Source organism: Periplaneta americana, chromosome 13 (genome assembly GCF_040183065.1).
Source record: "Periplaneta americana isolate PAMFEO1 chromosome 13, P.americana_PAMFEO1_priV1, whole genome shotgun sequence".
Taxonomy (NCBI): domain Eukaryota; kingdom Metazoa; phylum Arthropoda; class Insecta; order Blattodea; family Blattidae; genus Periplaneta; species Periplaneta americana.
In genome coordinates this window covers 48,199,096-48,220,922 of record NC_091129.1, presented here as the reverse complement: position 1 = coordinate 48,220,922, position 21,827 = coordinate 48,199,096, and positions in this window count along the sequence as shown.

Below are 21,827 nucleotides of genomic sequence, written 5' to 3'. Positions count from 1 at the left end.
TTACGTCCACGATTATAGGTCCAGAATTTCTTTAAAAGAAAGTTGTAACTTTCTTCAGGGAGACATCAAGACCCGTAAGTTTACTTGGGTTCAGTATACCAAATATAAATATATAATTAATTATATCATTGCAAGAGGGATACGATACTGTACAGTAAATGACATCCGTGTGATGAGGAGTGCAGGGTGTGTCATGAATCACTACTTAGAACTTCCTGAATTAATTGTTCATAGAAAGTTTAAAAACACAACAGAATTGGTATCAATATAATTGAACCACTACATACAAACAACCTTCTTCAAGAGGATATTATAGGAGGACTATACGAGAGTCGGATAAATCAGAAGAGGAATAACAGGATTAAGCAGGCTCAAGCAGTTGTCAAACAGTTAAAAAATGGAATACGTGTTAACCGAGAAATCTGACAGGAAATAAGGAACACCATCCCAAACGTTATTGTTGGAAGCATTTTGGGAATCTGCGGTGTTGAAGGATGGAAATTAACCTACCGATAGAAAGATCGAATAAAATTGTACAGAAATTTACGTTGTCTCATATTGTAAAAGTCAGAGATGAAACAATCTTCGACAGAATTAATATCCAGGACATAATCGTGGATCGCTTGGAGACTCGATATTTAGGTCTGCAACGGGGCCTGTACAGAACTCATCACACTGGCCCTGTAAAGAATGGAAAAGGAATGCATCAGCTGTTACTCACTCGAAAGTTATCTAGAAACCACACCCCTATTCGCCAGCTTCCGAAGTGATTACTTCTAGTATAGTACAAACTTCATAAAAGCATTAAGGAATCGCTATACCTGTATTAACTCCTTCGGTAGCTGAATGGTCAGATCTTTAGTCTGTCAACATCTCATATCAGTTCCAAACTTCCCCGCTCCCAGATTCCCTTCGGCCAGGGCCGTGTGGTGAGTCCCACAATATATGATCATATTCAGCGGATATCTCGCACAAGGGATGGCCCGAAAAATTGATAAACTGGTCTCCACAGGAAAAAGTACGACCACGATTTACATGGAGATGAAATATAACGAAGGCTATGGAATGCAGAGGTCTACGTGAAAAAATGAAGGAACACCGTTTAGAATGGAGAAGGAAATTACAAGGCAACCGTTAATAAGTGGAGCTTTTAAAAGTGAAGTAAGTACAAATGATTTTTTTTGGAAGAATAATTATATATTATCTGCAGAATCATTTCTTAGTTGTGATTTGTGTCTAGGATACACTGGTTCTAGTATAAAAGAATAAACGATGGGTAGATACAGAAAACATTCTCTCTCAAAGAAATAGCCTAACTAGTTCTAAACTCTCCTTTTTATGCATAGATGATTCTTCATATGAGAAATTAATTTTGTGATGTATATGTCTCTTCTGTGCTTATAGAAAAAAGTGGTTTTACAAAAAAATTTGAGTAAATCACACATTTTTAATAATAGTTTAACAAAATAACCCATAAGTTGTCATGTCACTGGCTGAATTTTTATACAACATGTAATACGTATAGTGAACATGTATGTGAACAAGAAGTGAAATTAAGTGCCAGAATTTGAGCGGAATAGTTCTGACATGTGACTTAACCAGTATTGATAGGCCTCCTTTATCATGACTGATATGATGCAAAAGATGGGGTTCCAATAGAATTGCTACTCAAGTTAAATTTTAGACTCTGTATGTGACTTATATATACTGTCTTCTTGTGCAACTTGAATAATTGTTAGCAGGATATGAGCAGATTGCGAAGTTGTCTATCACAAGGTTGTCTCCCACTAATGTTATTCTAGTACGGATTTCGTTTATCGTAGGAAGTCGTGTGCCAACCAGGTTATTAAAACAAGTTTATGATAGAAAGTGTTTATTCTTATCGGACCATGACCAAGGACTAGGTCTGTCGAGATGCAAATGTGAATAGTCTGGAAAATTCGATTGTAATAATAAAAAAATACGAAAGATTTGTTTAGAAGTTTTATAAAACATAACAATAGTGATTAATTTTATATTTTATTTCATTAACGTTTCTTTCACTTAAAAGCATTTTCGTAGCTCATATATACGATCTCGCAAAGCGCACCAAAGCTAAATGGACTTGCTGCAGACCGATATGAAATCAAATTCAATCAAATTAAGTTCCTGCCAGGCAACCGGAGTCTTCCAATATTATGCAACGGAATTCACATTTCTCGGCATTGTCTTCCATTCACTGTAATAAGTAGGGCTAGGATTCTTAGGTAAATAAATGTTTCATTTGCACTGTAATAGAAACTAGTAATTTATTGTATTTAAGTTTCGGACAAGGTCACTTGAGCATATATTTTAAATTTTATTTAACATAAAAACATATATTTTGAATTGTTTTTATGTAAATACATATTTTCAAATATTCTCATAAAACATGTAACAACTAAGTTTTCATCAAATAATTTTCGACAAAAGCCCAATTTCAGATTAATCATCACCGGAAGTTGCTTAGACGTGACAGCTGACAACTGTTTCTCGGAATTGCCTATCTGTGGACCTGTGAAACTGCAACCTGATCTCTCACCACAAGCGATAAGAACTGTCACCAGTAAAAAATTGTACTGTAACTAACACACATAAACATTGATGTGTCATTTAGGAGTGTCTTAATGTTATCATAAAACTAATTCAGGAAGTAATTATCATTTCATAAACATCAGCTGCCTCTGTTTTCGTTTCAAAACATAAACATGTTTCTAGAGAGTGCAAGTTATTTTTCCCAGTATAAGGCAGTGTTCCGTGAAAATCGTCAGTCGACAACTTCAGGATGAATTAATTGAGTTAGTAAGTACAACAAACCTCACGGCAGCATATACCAGTGCGGAATGACTTCGTATCGAATCCTCAAAAAACTTTAAAATTAAATAGTTTGACAAGGTTATTATTGCCACTTTAGTGAGTCTGATGACCGGATGAGACGGCCAACGTAACGACTTACATTGTCGTGAAAGATACTGCTGAAATGGTGTTGTGAATGTAGCGATTCACACAAGGCTAAATTTAAACTTCTTTCATATCTTATTAACCATCCTGGTATGTAGTAGCCAAAAATGTGGAAATTAACTAACATTTACCCCATGTTTAGATCTGGTAATAATAGTAAAATTGAAAATTATAGACCCATTGCAATAGTTTGTGCCGCGTCCAAGGTATTTGAGCAGACTCTATATAGGCCTATATCTGAATTTTTAAACATGTTTATATTGCAATTTATATAAATCCGCATGCATTTTATACACTTAGGTCTATCACAGCATAATTAATTTTACACAAAATACATTTAATAGTCTTAGATATTCAGACGTTATTTCCATAGACATTTCTAGACCGTTTCATAAAATTGACCATAAATTATTAATTAATTAACTATCAAGTTTTGGATCATCTTTTACATACTTAGAGTTCTTAACATCATATCTTACCAGCAGGCAGAATCATCTTATATTCATAAAGCATAATCAAAAGCGTTCACAGTAACTTCATGTGTACCCCAAAGATTCAACTTTGGTCCTTTCTTATTTTATTTTATATGAATGACTTTTAGAAACAGATTATACACTCTAAATGACTACTACATGCTGAAAAATTTAAAATAAAAATCATTGACAAAAAACAAGACGCTATTGCTAAAGAAGATTATTTGGGCAGACTATACAGATGGGATATTGCCAGTATCATTGTGTTAAATTGAAATAAGTGATTTACTTGTTATACAGATGAGATAATTACTCAACATTCTTATGAAATTAATGCTGCGAGACTACAGAGAGTAGAATCATTTAAGGACTTGGATATTTAATTTAACAAGCGTATAATTTATACAGTATTTTAGAAGACACTTAAATCATGTGATAAACAATGCGTGTATAAACTTAGGATTTATATTCAGAAACTGAATAAATTTAATACTATAGTTATACTACTCTCTATAAAAGTCTAAGTAGAAGTAAACTGGAGTATCCCTCTGAATTATAATATGGTAATCTCCGTTCTGGGTTAAAGTATTCATAGCGTTTGTAGACTATAGCAAGGCTTTCGATTCTGTAGAACACAAATATATCTGGCAAGCTCTCGCAAACCAGGGGATTTCAAGCATATACACCAGGCTCCTAGCAAAGCTATACGAGGGGTGTAAAGCAAGAATAATGACGGAGAGAGAGGGCAAAAACTTTGAACTAGGCAGAGGTGTGAAACAGGGAGACCCGCTCTCTCCGAAGCTCTTCACATGCTTGCTTCAGGAAACTGAATTGGGAAAGTAAATACGGTATCACCATAGATGGACTGAGAATGACCCACCTCCGGTTCGCAGACGATATAATATTGGTAGCGAAATTAGCAGCAGATCTAAAACAGAGAATTGGACAGGATCAGCAAAGAGGCAGGCTTGTCCGTGAACCCAGAAAATACGAAACTAATGACTAACGTGTCCGAAGACCGGATCTACTTAAATGGCCAGCCACTAGAATATGTGGAAGATTATACCTACCTGGGCCAGAACCTGCCCTTCTCCAGCAATTCAGAGAAAGAAATAAAGAGACGAATCAGCATGGCATGGAAGAAGTTCTGGTCTCTAAAGTTCATACTTACAGACAAATTCCAGAAGCTAAGCTTAAAGGTTGAGACCCTGGAAAAATGTGTATTACCTGTATGGATGCCAAACCTGGTCCCTAACATCAAAACAGAGGCGCATGCTTCAAACCTGCCAACGCAGTATGGAAAGAAAAATCCTGCAACTTTCTCTGAGGAACAAAGTAAGGAACGAGGAGCTACGCAACCGTACCGGCAAGAAAGACGTCCTAAACACCGCAGAAAGGCTGAAGTGGAAATGGGGAGGGCACGTGGTAAGGATGGACCACAGACGATGGACGCACAGACTGACATTGTGGGATCCCAGGATCGGCAGAAGAAGAGTGGGACGCCAGACAACTAGATGGACCGATTTCTTCAAGAAGAAGGCAGGACCACATTGGACGAGCAGTATAACAGACAGACAGCTATGGAGAAATCTAGAAGCCACCGTCCTCAGTGTGTAGTGTGGTGCGAATCTTACAAGTGCATATAGTGTTTGTGTACATAGAACACTCCTTAGGATCGGCTCACCTAACGAGTGAATTCTACTGAGCCAAGCCATGTCAATCAGGAGGCTCTTGCCCTTACGGGATCTAGCAGGCTAAATTTATTTATTTATTTATTATTTATAATCTCCGTTCCAATCTCATCACACGCAAAAAGGATACAGAAAAATTCTTTCGGTATTTTAAAGATTATCATATGTCTGTTTATGAAAAACAAGTGTTTTATAATCAGCAACATTTTTTTTTATTTAATAATAGAAGAAAGGAATAGAGATTAAGGGTGTTTGAGAATAAGGGCTTAGGAAAATATTTGAGGCTAAGAGGGATGAAGTTACAGGAGTATTCTTCACCTGACATAATTAGGAAAATTAAGTGCAGACGTTTGAAATGGGCAGGGCATGTAGCACGTATGGATAATTCAGATTTGCGTATAGAGTGCTAGTTGAGAGGCTGGAGGAAAAAGATCTTTGAGGAGGCCGAGACGTAGATGAGAGGATAATATTAAAATGGACTTCAGGGAGGTAGGATAAGATGGTAGAGACTGGATTAATCTTTCTCATAATAGGGAACCATAGCGGGCTTATGTGAGGGCGGCAATGAACCTCCGGGTTCCTTAAAAGCCATTTGTAACTAAGTAAGTAACTGTAAGATGTAGAAGATTAATAAATTTTAAAATTTTACTTTACGAGACTGTTAAAGTTATACTGAAAAACTCCGATTTTTTAAATGGCTTCAATTCAATATACAATTAACAGAATTTCGTCATAAAAATAACTTGTTATTAGAATTCCTAGAACAGTTTTCTTCAAGTATTCTCCATTTTTGGTATGTGTAATAAACTTACAACTAAATTTTCTAATTTGAAATTAAGATTCTCAACAATTACATCCAGTTTAGTAATTAAGAAATATCGTACAATTTTGAAGTCGAATTTATTTTCCATGTCATTTATGTTATGAGTATATATATAGTATTTGTATTCTAATTTTGCTCGTTTTTGCTTCCTTTTCGAGAAAAAAATATTTTATACGAAATATTTCATAACGTACTTTGGGAAAACTACTAAATTAATTCCCAATATGTTCGGTCAATTTAAGAGAGCATTGTATTATTGTAATAAATGATTGGAAGAATTTTGGTTTTGTCTTTTCGGGATTTACCGTACTTCTAAAGCTATCTTATTACTTGCTTCAATTAAAATTCCCGTGTTTTCCCTCATATGTTGTGGATTTTCTCCTAACGTATTGACGTCATCCACATTAACAAGCAGCTGATGTAACCGCTTAATTCCAAACGCTCCCTGTTTTCTTGGACTTTCCTAATTGCATATTCTAGAGCGAAGTTAAAAAGTAAAGGTGATAGTGTATCTCCTTGTTTTCCTTATCTCTTCGACGTAGATGCAAGTAAAGCGAGCGGCTTTCAGCTCGAAATCAAAGACAGAAAGTGCAATTAGAGTGAACAGCTTTCGGCGCGAAAACAAAAGACAAAGAAAGAGGTGTACTGACACTGCTGTTTTGAATATGAGAATTTATTTTGTGGGAACAATCGAGAAGTAAAAAGTACACAATAAAAATTGCCGATATCTGGTGTTTACTGTTAAACAGTGGTTCTGTCATTCAGTTGCTTTCGATCAGCCATGTAAAACAGAGAAAGGAAAAGTTATATTCTAGTTCGGAAAGTGAAATTCATATGAGAGGTGGACGCTAATTCACACACACACAAAAAAAACTGAAATTGCTTTAGACTTAGGAATTGCTTATATTACACTATGTATACAGTCATCAGTACAAGAAACGCTATTTTGGATACATTTCTAAAATTGGGTGCAAAATCAACAAAACGCATCCGTCAGCAAGAAGGAAGATATGTAGATTTGGCAAACGCACTTTTCACATGTTCCAGCAAAAACGTGCTGCAGCTTTACCATCAGTGGTGACATGGTGAAAGCAAAGGCAATAGATTTAGTTAAAATTATGAATATCACTGCTGTTTTCAAGGCTTCATCAGAATGGATGCAAGGATTTAAATGTGGTAATGGAATCACAGCAAGAACAATTTGCGGCGAATCGAAAGCTATGGACGATGTCACGGTGCAACACTAGAATGAAGAGGTTCCACCGGGTATCATAAGCGATTATCAGCCTCAAAACATACACAACTGTTACGAGACCGGCCTATTCTACAGTCTCCTTCCCATTAAAACATTAGCTGAAAAGGGTATCTCATGCCATGGAGGGAAGAAAAGTAAAATTCGCGTAACAGTTCTTCTCGCCACCTATGCGGATGGAGCTGACAAACTTCCCCCATTTTTGATAGGAAAATCTAAGAATCAGAGGTTTTCTAAGGGTGTGAAAACAAAACCTACGGAATATAAATCCAATAGAAATTCTTGGATGACTCTGATATTAATGAAACAATGATTAAATAACTGGAAATTAGAATGAAAAAGAAACAAGAGAAGATCCATCTTATGGATCGATGTGCAGCACAACCACTTCAAATAGTTTTGGAAAATGTTCGAGTGGAATTTTTCCCTCCTAACTGTATCAGTGATCTACAGCCAGTAGATTTGATCATCATTGCAAATTTCAAAGTGCATCATAGAAAAACTCTGGTTCAACATTTAGTAATACTGATTGATGCAGGAAATGAAAATCTCTCCATTAACTTACTATAAGCCATGAACTTTATTTCGCCTTCCTGGGGGCAGGTGTCATCCTCCACAATCAAAAAGAGTTTCCGTAAAGCTGGTGTCTTACTATAAGAGGCTGCCTTTGATGATGATGATGGTGACGAAGTTGTATTGGCAATGAGCTAGCTCTACCGGAGGGTACAGATTTCTACACGTTGTTGCATTTTGATGACAATCTGGTTGTGTGTGGGAACTACAAAATGAGATGATTGTTGATGTGTGCCAACAAGGCGGTGGTGATCAAGAAAGTGGACCAGCTTCAAGCGACAGTGACAGTGTTGGAATGACGACTTGAATCTCGAAACATCTAAAATGAGTGAATTGTTTAGTGCAATTGATGTGTATAGGCGTTACATCAGTGCGAAAATTTGTAGTGAAAAACTTCTGAATTCATTAATAAGTTATCAAAATGAGGTGTATAAATTTAATGCAAGAAACGTGGAACAAGTCTGTTTATCTAATTTCTTTGAAACAGGACCAAGTTCAAAATAGTAATGCTGTACTGTATATTTCCTTTTAATACAACATCTTTGTTGTTTGTAAAGTTTTACGCATGTATTGTACTTTTTTCAGTAAAAAATATTTAAATGTGATTTCTAAGTAATTCTTAGTTACAAATAGTATTTTATCATCCCCTCGATATACGCATTAGTAGGTTCAACTGTATTTGGTTGTGTGTCAATCCATCTGGGCAAGTGCAAGTATATTTATGTATATCTTTATGGGGGAATGTTGTACTTTTACAATTAAGATTTCTGATGTGGCAAAGTTGAATAACCTAACTCCATTATTATTATTATTATTATTATTATTATTATTAGTTACGTGTAAGCTCTCTTTTCTAATAGTAGGTTCAAAAATATCCTCCCGTCCTACTTTAGCACTGAAATTCCCAATAAAATTTTCATGTGATATCTAGATAACTGATATAAAGCGTGTTCCAATTCCTCATAGAAGCTATCCTTTATAATGGTCGTTCTTCTCTTCTTTAACGGAATGAGCGTTTATAACTACGATATCGCACCATCTACCTTTAAGTACTAAAAACGATAACCTGTCTCTGATAAATTTGGTCTTTTTACTGCTTATTTTATTCCTTTATCCATAAAGAATCCTATTTCTAATTGGTGATTATTATTTCCTTCCCCATAGTACAACCAGTAATCTCCTATTGTTGATATGCCATTCCCATCTAATCGAATCTCCTGTACTTCCATCAAGTATATTCTATATCTAGCTAGTTCTTTAGCTCCTAATGTTACCTGTCGTGTTCTATAAAGACTAGTGACATTCAAAGTACTAAATCTCATAACCTTATTGCTTTGCTGTGGTCGCGCCAAAGAATGAGTTCTGTTCCGAGGCTTATGTTGGAGTTTCGTAACAAGTTATTTTTTCTTACGGTGATGGGTTTTATTCCTTCACCCAACCTCCAAGCTGGAGGACCACCCCTTATCGGCTGTCCGAGACTGCTTATTCAATATATTCGCAGCAATCCTTGATATCTGGAGGCGTCTCCTCTATCCGCAACCTTACGAAGCGCCATGCCGTGGTGATAGGGACCCACAATACTTGATCAGAAACCATCTTAAGAACGAAAATATATAAAATGATTTAGAACTTGATCCCGTTCTAGAGAAACTTCGTATTTACGTATATAAGAAAAGTTGGAAAGATCATATGGAAAGAATGAATAAGAATCAAATCACACACTATAAAGGACGGCTTTGTAGTGTTGAACCGGAACTGGACATGGAGCCTGTACCCGGATGATGAAGATGCTGCTGCTGATGATGATGGTGACGGTGATGGTGATGATGATGATGATGATTATTATTATTATTATTATTATTATTATTATTATTATTATTATTATTATTATTATTATTATTAAATTTTTCATTATGTAGTGTGTGTATTTGAACATTGAACCACAAATCGAGCTTGAGGTGAGAAGAAAAAATAATTGAACAAATACCTAAATTACCTTTCACGTGCAACATTATTTATTAATTTTCTTGTCTTTTCTATTGTCTTACTTTGTGCAAGAAATTTATTTAAAATTTTTTTTAATGTGAAACGTCTCTAACAGACCTACAATAAGGGAAAACTTTTACCATTTGACAAGAAAGGCTCTTCTGTATACTCTGACCTCACTTGTGGTACCGTAACATGGAAACAGAATTGTGAGGTGAACTTCGTGCTTCTTCGTATTTCACGCGGTCTGTCGCGCTCCAGTTTTCTAAACCTTCCACAAGCTTACCTGAAATGTACACGCTGTAACCTAAGTGGGATATATATTGTATTCCACGTTATTTTATTTGAATTGTTTTAATTTAATTTTGGGCGCGTGCGCAATAATAAGCTGCATAAAACTACCTACCAATGATAGCACGTCTGTCTGTGTGTCTGTCTGTCCATACAAATATAACAACTCGTCATCCGTGGAACAGCTTTGAACAAAATGTTATATTTTATTTTTTAACTAAAGCCTGTTAAACCATTTTGATATTTTTTTAAATCGCACAAGTCTAACAGTATATATATATATATATATATATATATATATATATATATATATATATATATATATATATACCTGCAAACCCAATCACCTGAATGTTAGATAGTTTTGCATTTATATTTATTCAAATCTCTATAATTGTAATTATTTTTTGCCATCGAATGAAGAAAATCTAAATATTCAGCTATAAAGGGAGCCAGCCATATTTCTTCACTCATTTTGAAGATCCAGAGAAAAATGTGGTATGGTGTACAAAATGGACCCCGTCCAGCTTGCCGAGGGTTAAATTCCTCGAGGTTTTCCACACGGTATCTCCCTTAGTTATTTAATTCTTGTACAAAGTTTATTCATCCTGCGTGTTTATTTGAACCTTATTAATCTAAAAGTTATCTATGAAGAACATAGACGTTTCACGTAACCCAAATTGTTTCATAAATATCTCGTCAATTTTTTTCTTTGGTGAATCTCTTCAATAGTTATTAATTTACAAATTGATATAGTGTGTCATAATATACCTATATTCTTAATATTATTGAAGATAATATTAATTAAATTGTTATTTAATTCGTTATTATTATTATGATTATTATTATTATTATAATTATTATTATTATAATTATTATTATTATTATTATTATTATTATTATTATTATTGGAAATATTTTATAGAACTCAACAACACAGTTGACATTATAAGGAGAAATAAAAAATAAATTATAATAATACCTTTTTTTTTCTTTCCCTTAGTTTAACCTCTCCCTTTTAGGTTCATTTACACGACCCACGCCACCCGGGTCTTACAGGGCCGCGACCTGTTGGGAGAGGAATTAATCTATTGGATCACATACATACTTTTTCGACCACACAAGGACATAGAGGGCCTCCCCGGGTGAGGGATCAGTTCAAGCCAGTGCCACCTCCGATACAACACAAACATTTAAGACATTACACAACATTCACTCACACATATGAAAGGATTAAGGGAAGGATAGCCGTCCATGGCCGGACTTTCAAGAGATACAATCCCGGCATTTGCCTGAAAATAACTGAGTAAACCATGAAAAATCTCAGTTACGATTGCCAGTCCCCGGGATCGAACCCCGGATCTCCCGCATGTGAGGCCAGCCCTCTACCACGCCGCTAGCCCGGTCTAATATTAACACCAATCACAATAATAAATTATAAAGGAAAGTGAATATTAATGGAGCCATTTCACATTATTAGCATCTTACTGAATTGATTGTGAAGATTACTATATTTCGGAATACTGTGAAACCTGGTAAAGTGATTAACACGGAAGATAATAATTAAAATTCAATAATAATGCAGTCAATAATTGAAGACCTCCGCGGAATAAGAATGTAACCAACAAAACTGTATTTAATGTTTGAGGAGAAAGGAAAATAATTTCAGAGACATATTTCATTATGGTTATATATACTACCACAACCATTTGACTAAATAGGGATGCGAATTTAGTTAGCCATTGAACGTAGTCTAATACGTAATGTAATGTTATAAGCAAAATATGCTTTAAATTACTTTTTTGCACGATCGTGGTTTTTTCTGTATTTACAGCTAATGTAGTTAGGCCTTGAAAATTAGAATTACAACACAGAAATTGTTTCTAGGGAAACCTTTCTTCATAACATAAAACTTTACTGAATAGATCCATTACAGTGCACTTATTGATACTTAGTTACCATTACAGTGCAGTTTTGTGAAGGTTTTGGAATAATATTTATCTAAATTTTCAATGCAAAATATATTGTATTTGCAATTTTAAAAATATGATCATGCCAAAAATGTTGTACAATACGCGTTTGTAAAATGTATTAAAAAATTTCGGAAATTCAAATACTCGCTCTGCTCGTTTTTCACACTTTTCCTCGATTCTGTAAAAAAGCACTTCCCAACTTTGTATCGTAATATACTATTTCCGCCTACATCACATATTTTAAGAATTTAATTTTAAATCCTTTCTTCCGGGGAGGTCTTCAATTGTGAATTAATGATGTGCATTGGGTTCAACATTCATTCTTTGACGTTCTCGGATACATACATCTAAATCACTTCATTTTAATTTTATGTTGCTAATGACAAATTTAATTTGGAATATATTATTTAATTAGGGATTAACGATATCTTGTTTTATCAATCATGAGTTTATAAGTTTTATCAGTGGTACTGTAAGTCTCTCATCGATAACTATTTCTCGGTGGTATGGAACGTCTGTTAATTTAAACAATGCATAGTCTTATTTTTAACCGATAAATAAGGATTTGTTTAGCAATGCATGGTATATGTATCAAGATTGTATGAATTTAATAATAATAAATACAAATATTAATTAGTAAATGAAAATGCGAACCAATATATTATTAAAGTAGGAGTATATTTTGTGTCATATATATGACATTACGGGCTTAATTATTCCCTGGAAAGAATAGTCTTTCGTCATTAAATCTAATAACAGAAATAAATTCTATAAGGACGTGCAGTAAAATAAGAATAATTCATTTCTTCTGACAGGTACTAGAAACTTACATTCTCTTCGTTATGTGCAATGACACAGATAATACATTCCAACAGCTATTAATAACTTTATATAGATTCGCTTACCTGGCAGTATGAAGAAAAATACTATGTAAGCAAGAAGTAGGACAGTAATGGATAATTTCAGCATTTTTGACTTCAGTCTTGATTTGTTGCTGATTCAATATCGACAGATAATTTACCTCACTTCAGTACACGTACGTCCGTGATATAGAGTAGAAAATTATATGGTTGTTAAGAAATATTTGGTACAAATAGAAACAACATGTGTAAACGTTGACTGTCAGTATTTGTTCTTCGTCTCAATAACTGCCATACTTCATAAAAGGATATTATCTGCGGCTTACACAGTCACCCTCAAGTAGATTAGATCTGAAGGACGTCAACTTTCGTACTTGGTGGCACACGCTTACTTCTTGTTTTGCATAATTATTCCGATTAATGGTACTAAATATTCACTATCTATGCAACATAAATCATGTAGAATATTTTATTTGTATATGTGCCTGCTCATCCTGATATGATAGAAATTCATATTTATTATATATATATTTTAAATATATTACATAAAATATATAACCATGGCATGGCGCGTCCATAGAGGAGACGGCATCCAGAAATGGAGGGTAGCTGCAAATATATTGAATAAGCAGTCGTGGACAGCCGATAAGGGGCGGTCCTCCAGCTGGGGGTTGGACGAAGGGCTAACAGCTCATCACTGTAAAAAAACAGCTTGTTACGAAACCTAACAATAAGCCTCGGAATATGACTGATTCTCCTTCACGACAACAGTGAGTAAGTATATAAAATATATAAAAAATTGGTGATTCCTGTTGTTGTCTAAGGGCCGTATTCATAGACATTTTTAGCGTGGGTTTCCGGTGGATGATCAGCGTTTTTCATATTCTTAAACCAGTGTTAGCAATAGGATATGATTTGAATTCTGTACAAGTAACCAGAGGACAGCCGGGGCTAGCTTAGTACGCTCGTAGCGCGTGCTGCGAAATGTCTATGAATAGCACCCTAAATGTTTATATATCAGATTTATTGGATAATCTAAATGCTTAAAAATAAAAATAAAATTAAAACCAGTCCAAGAAATCCCATAAGGATAAAGGTCGCAAGGAATGGAATAACTGTAAATGATATAAGGAATAGTTTAAAAATCATCTTATCTAAAGTCATGGACAAATTCGTTCCGTACATATTAATAAAGAAGAACATTGATCCAGAATATATATTGGTAATATTTAATAGTCAATGTGGAGAATCAGTGGAGAAAATAATCCGGAACAATAAAACACTCAGGAAATTCGAAACAACTTGGTAGGAAAAAGAATGCGTCACAAGAAAAAATTCTGGCACTGATAACTGCAGAATAGGAGAATAATTAGAATACTTTTTATAATAACATTCGGAGACAAAAGGTAACAATGAAAATATAGGCTTCATAATGGTTGTCGGCAGTGTATTGTTTCCAGAGGATAGATATTGTTATTGACTATTATCCTTATCCTCTTCCTGATTAACTATCTTCTCCTTCAGAGAGAGAGAGAGAGAGAGAGAGAGAGAGAGAGAGAGAGAGAGAGAGAGAGAGATCTACTTCTTCACTTAATCTATGACCTTCGTATTATATTTCCTTTGGGCCACCAAGCTATGTATTATACAGGGTGTTTAAAAAATACGGGGCATAATTTCAGGTATGTATTTCCCACATGTAGACAATCAAAATAGTTCATTACAACATGTGTCCGGAAATGTTTCATTTCCGAGTTATGGCCTTCACAACATTGAAATTCACCGGAACGTTTTTCTTTCCGCAGGTCGTTGTCATTACAGAAGATGTTCAAAATGTCCACCTCCTGCTTGAATACAGACCTCACATCGATGTCTCATTGACCTGCGAACACGATCCCAAACTCCAGGAGTATTGCGTATGTCCTCAGAACATGCCACAATTCGATTCCGAAGGGATTCCAAAACAGGCACCGGAGACGAATAAGCCAATGATTTTAAATGGCCCCACAAGTAGAAATGGAATGGGTTCAGATCAGGTGAGCGTGGAGGCCAAGGAATTGGGCTACCTCTACCTATTCATCGATCAGGAAACCTTCGATCCAAGTACCGGCGAGCCGTACGACTGAAGTGTGCAGGAGCGCCATCATGCAAGAAGTGAATGTGTTGACGATTGATCAGTGGAGTGTCTTCTAAAACATGAGGTATGGTGTTTTCCAGGAAGTTTGTGTACGCCTGCCCCGTAAGTCTGTTTACAAGTACATGGGGTCCAACTAATCGATCACCAATGATACCGGCTCGCATGTTGAGGGAGAACCGCACCTGGTGATGAGATGGAACAGTTGCACGTGGGTTTTCATACGCCCATATATGCTGATTGTGGAAATTTTTATGCTATCTCGTGTGAACTGTGCTTCATCTGCAAATAATACTAAGGCAGGAAAGTTCGGATTTACACCACACTGCTGCAAGAACCACTGACAGAACCTAACTCGTGCAGGGTAATCTGCTGGTGACAGGGCCTGTACATGTTGCAAATGATAAGGATACAGTTGATACTCTTTCAATAGTCTCCAGACAGTCGTATGAGGGACATTGACTTGCAACGCTACCCTTCGTGTGCTGATAGAAGGAGTCATGTTCACAGTCTCCAGAATCTCCTTCTGTACTTCTGGAGTTGTAGATCTTGGTCGTCCCCTTCCCAAACCAGGAGAGTTAAATTTTCCGTACTCGCATAGACGGTAATGGAGACGTACAAATGTCTTCCGATCTGGACATTGTCGCTGTGGGTACCTCTCCTGGTACAAACGACGAGCCAGCGCCGCATTGCCATCCGCCTTACCGTACATGAAGTGTATCTCTGCCAGCACTTGATTTGAATACATGTCGCACAGTCTAACGCCTACACAACACTGAATGTAACCTTCGCCTCGGAATGAACTGTCAGAGTGCCCTCTCAATGTCTCCTTTGACGGCAACGACGTGCGGAAAGAAAAACGTTCCGGTGAATTTCAATGTTGTGAAGGCCATAACTCGGAAATAAAGCATTTCCGGACACATGTTGTAATGAACTATTTTGATTGTCTACATGTGGGAAATACATACCTGAAATTATGCCCCGTATTTTTGAAACACCCAGTATGCCATCAGCACCAAGTTTTTTCTTAATGTTTTTTTTTTTTGTAATTTAATGTGCAGTTCTTTTATCTTTAACCGTTATTATCTTATTTGTAAGATTTTTAATGTTAGTTATTTAGTAATACTGTTCACTTTGTTATTGTTTTCTTTACTTGATTAAATTGTTAAAAAATGGTGACTTTTTCAGTATAAGTTTGTTAGGGGCAACCAAGTACCTTGCAAGCCAGACGTATGTAGACGCTGCCACACAGACTGCTGAATCAGACGACACGTGTGGGCTTGATATCAGGCCTTACGTCCCTAAGAAAATCACTGCTCTGACAGCAGGGAAGGATTCTAGGCTTGGTAGAACACCGGAACGTCGCACTCCTAGTTTGGGTGGCTCTCGATCACGTCCTCGATCAAGATCACGATCAAGTGTGCGAGGAACTGGAAGTGAGTCGCCACAGTCGAAGACTAAAGCAGTCGCAGATAAAGCCAGCAAGTCACAGAAAAGATAAAAAGAGAAGATCCCCTGTAAAACCACCATAATGATTTAGTTCCTCGCTATGATTGATATTGTACAGTGGAATGTGAACGGTATTCGCAGCAGATATACAGAACTACAACAATTAATCTATCATGAAAACCTTGCTATTTTATGTCTTCAGGAGACACACCTCTGGCCTTAAATCTCCCTGACTATCTCGGGATACTACTTTCACCAGTACGATCACCTTTCCGGTATTTGTGCCAACAGAGGTTGTGCCCTACTCCTCCGCCAAAGAATCTTTTCCTCTGTCATCAATGTCATATATATAATATAATATAATATAATATAATATAATATAATATAATATAATATAATATAATATAATATAATATAATATAATATAATATAATATAACTACCCGATCCTTCTTTCAAAGTAAATTAAATTCAACATATTCTGTCGCAGGTAACTGTTCCATATCTGGTAGTGGGAGATTTCAATGCATCGCACCACTGTTGGGGCTCAAATTCCGATGATGACAGAGAAAATAAAATAGGAGAGGTATGCACCCGTCTAAATGTCATTACCCTGAATTCAAGGGAAGCAACACACCTTTGCTTTGCTTACGGTACTTACTCCATGATAGATATCTCCATTTGAAGCCCAGTTTTGTCCACGCATTTCGAATGGTCTGTCATTCACGACCTACATGGTAGTGACCACTACCCCATTCGAATGCGTATGTCCGCTTTACGTCCTGCGGAATCTCCCTCTCCAAACTTGGTTATTAAAAAGGCGGACTGGGTCGGATTTTCGGGGTTCATATTATTCGACGATAAGGGACATGAAAGTGTAGACTCTGTAATAGAACATTTCTCAACTGTGGTTATATAGTCGGCGGAATTATCTATCCCCCGGTCATCCTGCAGGCCACAATGCTTCTCTATCCCCTGGTGGACAGATGCATGCAGAGATACAATCCGAGAGGGCAAACGTGCCTTACGCCAATTTGAGCGCAATCCGACCCAAGAAAATTTTGCCGAGTTTAAACGTCTCGTCGCACTGTCTGCGATGCTAAGAAGACGTCTTAGACAAACTACGCCAATTAATTGAAAAAGAACGTCCCAACTAACATCGTATGGGACAAAGTTCGTCGAATAATGGGCTGATGGGGAAACGTTGTTCTGTAATTCGGGGCCTTCTGAACAATGCAGTAACGACCACCAGTTCCATAGAAATTGCTGATATACTTTCTACCACTTTTGAACAAATAAGCAGCTCAATTAATTATGGCCCGAAATGTATTAAAATCAAAGATGCTGCAGAAAAACGGAACCTAAATTTTAAATCTGATAATACTGAAGACTACAATGCACCGTTCACATCCGAGGAGCTGTAGGCGGCACTAGACACATCACCTGACATCTCCCCGGCCCTGACAACATCCATAACCGCATGCTTCGCAATCTTCCGCCAGCTGGAAAATCCTTTCTTCTGTCAATATAAAACAGAGTCTGAAATGAGGGTGTATTTCTATGTGTTTGGCGTTCCGCCATTTTAATCCCAGTCCAGAAACCGGGAAAGATCCTTCTTTACCTATCAGTTATAGGCCAAACTGTCTCAACAGCTGCGTATGTGCGGTTATGGAAAAGATGATAAGGAAACACCTGAGGTGGGTATTTGAATCGGAAAACCGATTATCTAATGTCCAATACGGTTTTCGAAAGCACAGATCCGCCGCAGATCATCTTGTTCGGCTGGAGACCGCAATTAGAGATGCTTTCCTGAAGAAGGAGCATCTTGTGTCGGTCTTCTTTGATCTAGAGAAAGCTTACGATACCACATGGCGTCATGTAATTCTGCAAATTTTGCATGATTGGGGACTTCGTGGCAGTCTCCAAACGTTTGTTGCGAAGTTCATGGCAGAGCGGTATTTCCGAGTTCGAGTAGGCACCACATTTTCTGACGAACTTCTTCAAGGAAATGGCGTTCCGCAGGGGTCTGTATTAAGCGTTCTTATTTTCTGCATTGCGATCAGTAGAATTGCCCACTGTGTGTGTGACCGAGTATCTTCTTTCTTGTACGTTGATGACTTCAGCTTGTATTATTGCTACCGATATCTTCCATTCATCGGTCGACATTTGCAGCTAGTCATCAACGTACTATCAGAATGGGCTGTTCGCAATGGCTTTAAATTCTCCACTCAGAAGACGCAGTGTGTCCACTTTTACAATCAACGTGGACTACATCCACATCCTGAACTGTGTCTTAATGGAGTTGAATTGCAATATACAGACACTGCGAGATTTTTGGGTCTTATCTTTGATTATAAGTTAAGGTGGTAGGCGCATATACGTGATTTAAAAAGGCTTTGTGAAAAGTCCCTAAATATTTTTCGCCTTATGTCGTTGGAGTGCAGACTGCATAGGGCGTTTACGTCTTTATCGTACTGTTATTGGATCAAAGCTGGATTATGGCTGTTTTATTTTTGGCTCAGCAATTAAATATAAATAATTACGCCTTTTAGATACTGTCCATCATCATGCGATTCGATTGGCTACAGAAGCTTTCCGAACGAGTCTGAGAGAGAGAGCCTGTATTGTGAAGCGGGAGAACCATCACTGTATCGGGGACGTAATGTCCTGTTGTGCTCATATGCGGTTAAGATCCACTCGCAGCCTGAGCACAATTCTTACGACTCTTTTTCGCCATTCATCTCTTTACGGCCGATACAGTGAAAATCCACGGAGACTTCGTCCAGCAGACGTGTGATTTCGAGAACGGCTTTCTGAGCTCGACATCCATCTAGCATCAGTTCGAACACTGGAGTATACAATCACTCCATCGTGGATTATGCGACGTCCCATGTTTGATGTAATTTTGAACCCAAGTTTTAAGATTTTTACACCAGCTTTTGTTTATAGACTTTGTTTTAGTGAACTTTATCACTTTTTTTCAAATTATTCTTCAGTTTTTACTGACGGATCCCGGGTAAATGATTGTGTTGGTTGCTCCTTCATTGCAAATGGACAGATATTTAAATATAAATTGTGTTTTTACTGCAGAATTATTTTCTTTTTACAGACCATTATTGCTTTTAATTAGACAACCTCGGGGCAGATATCTAATCTGCTCCTACATTTTAAGTGTCATTCAGTCTCTGCAGTCTCTCCATTCAGATGATCCCCTTGGTTAAGAACATAGCAGCTATTCCACACATTCCTGAGCTCTGACTCCGAGATTGGAGTAGTGTGGATTGCTGTCCATGTTGGCATTCCAGGAAATGAGGCCGCAGATGCTCCAGCCAAAGATGGCGTATGAATGACACTCTTGTATATTGGCGCGAGAGGTGGCAAGACTTACAAAATCATTGAAATATAATATATGGTGGCAATGGGAATGAGAATGGTCTGCACTAGAGGGAAACAAATTACGAAGTATAAAGATTACTGTTCGAGTTTGGATTCGTCAACACGAGCGTCACAACAGGAAGAAGTTTTACTCACCCGATTGAGGTTTGGTCACTGTCGTCTGACACATGGCTATCTCTTACGTGGCGAACCTCAACTAGAGTGTGAGCTATGTCGTGTTCCTCTTATGGTGGAACATTTTTTATTGCATTGCAGAAAATATGACCGTGTCCGTCGGCAATATGGTATTCTGCCGACTCTACGTGACGCTCTTGGGAATGATTTTAATTGTACAATTGCAGTTCTGAAATTGTTATCTAATACAGGACTTGAAAGGGTCATTTAGTTCTTTTATTGACCCGTTTTACTTATCCTCCGGACCCTTTACATCCGGAGGTTACATTAGTTATTTAGTATAAGTTTTTTCTTACAAACTTGACATTCGGACCTTTTACATCAAAGTATTTTAGAAATGCTCCGGATAAGTCATTTCCGGTGACATTTGTTTTATTATTTTATTGTTTTTTATATACTAGATAGAGTCTGAGAACTGCCCACTTTTGATTTTTAAGCATCACCTTGTTGAAACTGCATTTGTGAACCTCGTTTTAACCGTGACAACGCTTTTTAGTTCTTTTAAGCATTGTGATTATTGTATTGTGTTTATGTTCTATGAAGGATTTCAGATAAGGGCGCAAATAGCCATAGTAGCTGACGCGTCCTTTTTAAACCCCACTAACTAAGTAACTAACTAGTAAGCCAAAAAGTGTTTTTTATATTCTTATCAGCGGTACAAATTTTGTTTCTCTTTTATAACATTTGTCATTCCCCTGTTACAAATATTTGGTAGAATCAATAGAAGCATTGCTGAAAGTTAATACAGTGTGCCGGAATGTCCATAATTGAGAGTGGGAGTCCGAAGTGAGGTGAAGCATAGCAGTGAGTTCTGCGTTATACTTGTGCGGTATAAGGTAGAAGTTGTTTGAAAAACATTAAAAAACTTTACAACTATGTTTCATCGGCAAGACAACAGTTTATAAAATAATTGCAAAATTCGTTGAACCAACTATCAGATGTAGTTATTTTCAGATTCATGAACAACTTATCAATTCCCTGAAAGACAAAAACGTGCGAATCGCGGAAATGGCTAATTTGACTCACCTGGTTACAGTGCAAAATATGTGACCGATTATTTAGTCCTGACAGCTCAGCGCCGCGAAAGAGAGGAAGTAATAGGAGTTGTGAGGAGTGTTCCTGAGTAGAGATAAGCGCAAGCGTTCGGTAAAGGAATGCAGTACAGCTTAACTGTACTGGAAACACAATGCTATACCGCATGCGTGATATCCGATCGCTCTGACTGCAGGCAATAGACTAACATGAACATCCCTTGGGGTAACTTAATGGACTCACCTGACCCAGGCGCAGATTGTCGGCGACTGTCACGACTAAATAATCGTACTGGACAATGTAATGGACCTCGATTCAGATAAGATTATAGACTTGGTAGTTCTGAAAAGGGCCTAATTGTAGGCGATCTTCAAAAAGCAGCATGCGAAAAATTCTAGATCGCCTAAAAGAAAAATGAACGTTACTCTCTTTCTGTCGGAGCGCCATAGAGGAATTAGGAAATTGATAAGTACCAAATATGAATGGATGGACCATCAATTTGACGATTTGGCACATGGTAAAAAGCTTATCTAAAAACCTTGATGCCGCCGTAAAAACGTATGAAATAATAAAAATGTGAAAAGACAGCATCATAAATGACTTATGGTAGTCATGTGCTACATGACGACTTAAAAGACAGATTAATTTCTGTATTAAATCATGTTTGTAATATACACGAATGGGAAGGAACATAGATATAATAAAAAATGTACACATTCATCCATACAATAGCGAGAGGGAATGG